Below are 5,461 nucleotides of genomic sequence, written 5' to 3'. Positions count from 1 at the left end.
AGTGTAATGGCTATCTCTCACATAGTTATGCGCTCTCTCACACCTAAAAGTGTAGTGAGCTTACCTCCATACTCGATCAAGTTGCCTCCTCCCTCACGCAGTTTGGTTGCTCCATGATCAGAGGTGCAACCCCAAGCAAGCTCGATCCTCAAGCTCCAAGCTCCATTGCTATACACGAGACAAGAGAAAGAAGAGAAGAGAAGAAGAAATGGAAGAGAGGAGAAGATGGAGATCTTCTCCACCACACGGTCCCTCACCCTGACACACACTCACTCCATCACTCTCTCATACTCCCTCTCTCAAGTGAACAAGCACAAGCAAGAGCAAGAAGAAAAAGAGAAGAAGAGAGTTGGTTTTGGCCACACACAAGAATGAGCTTCTTCAAGCCCTAATCCCCTTGGGCACCCATCCCATTTTTACATGATCGGCCATTTTAGCCTAGGTCCTCTTTCCCTATTCCCTTCCTATTTACATTGTGCCTTCACCCATGCCCATCTAGCATAGGAGGGAGCCTTGTGCTCTCTTATAAAAATTTAGGGTGCGCCTTTTCCTTTAAATTTTGCCTTTTCTCTTTTGCATGTGCCCTAAAATTTAAGGTTTTCTTTGTATTTTGGGCCTTTTTTTCCTCCTATTTCTTAAGTTGGGCCAATTTTTTTTGCTTTGCCTTGTGTCTTTTTAATTTTCTTTTTGCTTTCATTGCACTGGGATTAACGCTTTGGTTGCCTGATTGAGTTGGTTAGTGATCAAGGGACTCACTTTTTTGAATGAGATTATTGAGCATTTTCTCTCTACCTTTCTAATTGTCAACCACAAGTCATCTCCATACTATCCTTAGGCTAATGGCCAGGCTAAGTCCACCAACAAGGTTTTGATTAATGTGTTGACCAAGATTGTTTCTACTTCATGCTTTGATTGGGATAATAAGATTATGGCTGCCCTTTGGACTTACCACACAACTTTCAAGATTGCAACTGGCAAGTCTCCATTTCAACTCACCTATGGCACTGATGCTATGCCAGTTGAGTTTATCATCCCTGGTCTTCACATTGCACTACAAGAGCATTGGGACGGCACTTGTTCTGGGACCCAACCGCCTTGTGGAGTTGGAATGCCTCAATGAAACTCGTCTTTTGGCCACACAAGTCCTCCTTGCTAAAAAAGCTTGATGTAAGGTTTGGTTTGATAGACATGTGCAACAATGTTCCTTTGACAAAGGTGACATGATGATCTTTTATTCTCTTAAGGGCCATAAGCAAAAATTAAAACTTCGTGGTCTAGGACCCTATCAAGTTTGTCAAATTAGCAGGGTGGGCAATGTTGAGCTTGAAACCTTAGAAGGGGAAGACATTGGCCACTTCAATGGCAGCCACATTAAGAGATACTACCCCCCAGGCTATTACTTTCATGAACATCCCATGCACCCTCCTAATGTTCCTAATAGCGTGGTCATGGTGGTGGCTGAACAAACATGGTATGAGCAAATTGAGTAGTAGGCTAATGCTCATCAATTGGCTTCACCTAGCCCCACGCAAAACTCCTATTCATTTTTCCATGTGTGAGCTGTTTCTATCTCTTTAATTGACCCCGAGGATGACCTTGTCATTCCCTTGGCCTTCCTTTGGATTTAGTTGATTGTTACCAAGCAAGTCACTCCTGACACTCTCATTGATGAAGATTCTGACTTCAACACCCTTCCATATAACTGCTTGATGGATTTGGGCCAACCCACCTTAACACCCACTCCCACTACACTCACTCCCACTACACTTCATCTCTATGGTGGCCAATCTTACTCGCTATTAGGTAAATGCAAGCTTTTCCTTATTGTTGCAACTAAGAGTATACCTCTTCTTTTTTACATTCTTTCGAATCAAGAGGATGTGGGTAAGGACCTCCTCTTGGATCAATCTATTAAGTATCAGGATCCATGCACCATCAACTATGTTGATTAGTGCATTGCATTGGAATTTCTAGGTACCCATGTTGTTTTTACTTTCAATCACATGGGGATCTTTCTATAGGGAAAATGCCACCTCCTCATCCCATCCCTTCTCAAATCAGTAACCCCTTATTTCATCAATTGCTACATGTCCACCATCACCCTATTGTTCCTACTAATTGAGTCTCAAACCCCACATTTGCGAAGTTTGCTCACTTCTAATTACTAGTTCCATCTCCACCTTCCCCACCCTCAAATCCATTCCATACATGGCCAATTTGATGTTGCAAGACTCTTCCCAAGCCCAAAATTTCCTCGTGTTGGGTGGCCTGCACTCTCTTGGAGACCCAAGGCTATTACAAAGGTAATTCCTACCTTTGGATTCCCAAATGATCTAAATGTTTGTGTGTCATTTCTCCTAAGGCTTTGTTCTCAGATGCTCCTAGCCACTCCAAGTGTTCAACTTACTATTTGTGAGCTTCTCATCTGTTCCCACCCCCCACCACACCATCTTGTATCGTGATCAACTCTCCACCCCTTTTGTCCCACTTGCCCACCCACTGCATGAGGAGTCACTTCTATTGCCTTCCTTTGACTTTCCATCTTCAACTTTTGCTTCGAATTCACCTACTTACCTTCTTTCCACACCCACCCTTGTGCCCTCATCCTCATCTACAACATCCACCTCTAACAACCCCTCATGATTGGTCCACCAACCTTGGATTAGGTAGCCCAAACTCAACTTCAACATGAATGTGGGGAACTAGTTCCCTCTAATATTAAGATTACTTCCACCGCCCTCCTCCCCCTTCAGGTCTAAAACCTTTTCTCGCCTATCACTCTCTTACTGGTATGGTAGCAGATTTGGCCACAATAGACACCTCCTCCGAAGCTAGTTGGTTACTCCAATTTGGCTCTATGTTTACCACTTTTGTGAAATTGTTTGCTATGATTAACCTTGGCCTTACCGACCATGAGGTGCTTGAACTTGCTACTCAATGGAATCCCACGTCGGAGGAGCATGAATATCTCTTCCACAAAAGTCTCTTAGTGCAGGCTAACTATGCCAAGACTCTTCCTCAAAAGTATCTCAAGTCCTCCCGTTTCATCTCTTCTTATGCTCCCATAACCAAATGTGATGATGTCATTACTATGATTGCAAACCTTACGGCCAAACAACCCACTTCTCACCCTTTCTTACACACCTAATATGGCCATGGGCTTGAGATCACTCATGCTGGTAGTCACCTTATGACAATTGCTGAGCAATGATGTGCCATTAGTAACCTTCGGGCTGATCCTACATATCATTCATTTATTTCACTCCATGCCATCATTTTGGCTCGTGACCTTGAAGTGCCATCCAACCTAGAGCACCATCCATTGTTTAATAAGGTTATTTTCTCAAGGAGGAACTCCATGTGGCTACTTGCTTTGCTAGTTTTGTCTAGTCACCAAAATTACCACTTATTTGTGTGGTTTGCCCATTTGACCTTGATGCCTGTGCTGAATTGGAGTATAACCCCAACTTTTACATTGGGTGACTGTCCACCCTTCCTTCATCTTCCCCTTCAGCCTAGTTGTCTGACAGATGATTTTTGATGCCGAGAAGTGCTTAAAAATAGCCAAAAATTACGAACATGAGGGGAAAAATAGACTTCGTCGAAGGCAGCGGTGGCAATCAGGACAATTTTAAGCGGTAAGTTCCTAAAGCGCTAGTGCTAATTTTCATGGAAAATCAAATGATGGCAGATGGCCGAGTTGGAGTTTTGCTAGATGCAAAATGACGTCAGGAATCCAACGCGTCTCATATCTCAATTCTGAGGTCGCTTAATCCCCCATTTAATCCCCTCAAGGTTTGGGGTTGTGAAGCGGCTACTAGATCTAGAAGTCGAGAAGAGTGTGATGGAGCCCAACTTTGTAGATTTCGATGCCATGGAGCCAGCCGTCCAATCGGATCTCGAATCGAAGTCCGTTTGCACCCCCAAACATGCTGAAAACCCTTCCATAGTAGTGTGAAAGTGGTTTTTTTTGAAGTGGACATTTTATAAATGAAATGAAACTCTAAATGAAGAAAACATGCAAAAACATGTCTGATGCAGGGAGGGGCATTTTTTGATTGACGCCCCATTTTTTAGGGATGTATGTGCCTCTTGGATACTCAATCATGTAGAGAGAGAAGGGAAGATCCCTGATCCATGCAAAGAGGGCAAGATTTTGATGGTAACCATGTGCAATCTGATGAAGGGAATGAAATTCTGATTTTTAGTCTTTCTCTCTCCTCCTCCTCTCTCCTACATAGAGGCTATTCATGTGCAAGAAATCAAGAAGAAGAGGGGCCGAAGGATGCTTGTCCGCGGATTGCTTCAAACTAAAGAGGAGGCTAAGGAAAGAGGTTCAACACTGAAGGATGGTTGTTGGTCGGTCCGTGGGCTGCCTAGAATAATTATTAAAAAACCCGCAACACGCAAGACATGCGGTATGCTCCAATTTTATGAAGAAATTTGCTTGTTTTTGTTGTTTCATGGTCCAAATGTTGTTCATATGTGATGAATTTTTGTTTAAACCTTGTTTGAATCATGTTTGAGGGCTGTAACTACAAAAATGCAGAACCCGTGATGATTTAGAGCCATTATTAATTCTTTAAAACCCGCAAAATGTCATTTTTAATATAAACTAGTGGTTTTTTCGATTTTAAGTTGGAAAAAAGAAATGGAAATGGAACAAAATCGGAGAAAATGTTAAGTTTCAATCAAAATAATAAGCCAATACCAATAAATCAAAAATTTCCTATTTTGAATGAATAATAAATCGGGAATAAATAGCAAAAAATAGAGGAAATTGAGATTTTTGCACTCAAAAAATATGGAAAAATAAGATTTATGTGCATGAATGTTTGGCGAGGTTAAAACATGAGGTTAAGCCTTAGTTTGGCCTTGTCCTTTGTGTAATAGTACATATTTATTGCTTTTTACATACAAAAATGATACAAAACAACCATTTACACCTATTCACTGCAACAACACCTAAATGGTGAGGGAGGAATGAAGTTTGTGCGACGATCTAATTGCTGAAAAGATAGAAATTATGATTTCCCTCTTTGTGCTCCATAATTAAATATAGGTGACTAGTAGCACGGAAGTTCCGATGTTAGTCCATAAAGCAGCGCAGTACGTAACGCTTAGTTAAAATTCATAAAAGGGCTGTTTTCTGCATCTCACATGGCTGTTTTTTTAAAATCATAAAATGTTTGTGCACAATCGTCATACACCTTGCATCAAGCATGCTACGTGGTATCTCTTGGAATGCATTGCACTTGATTGATAAACTTTGACCAACGCTAAGAGGACAGGAAACCTAAGCTATAGGTTAGACGGGTGCTTCCGTTGGGGAAAGTTTTGTGAGGCAAATCAAAATCTCCTGGAACGCTGAATTATGAAAGAGTGGAGTTTGTACAAATGTTATATGTGTTAGCGACGCATCTTGGGGCCAATCCTTGAGGTGTAGGAGAGTCGCAGTGGA

Source organism: Lygodium microphyllum, chromosome 11 (assembly GCF_053477565.2).
Source record: "Lygodium microphyllum isolate KBCC chromosome 11, Lygodium_microphyllum_v1.1.10, whole genome shotgun sequence".
NCBI lineage: Eukaryota > Viridiplantae > Streptophyta > Polypodiopsida > Schizaeales > Lygodiaceae > Lygodium > Lygodium microphyllum.
The sequence above is the reverse complement of the archived record's forward strand: the minus strand, read 5'-3'. Positions refer to the sequence as shown.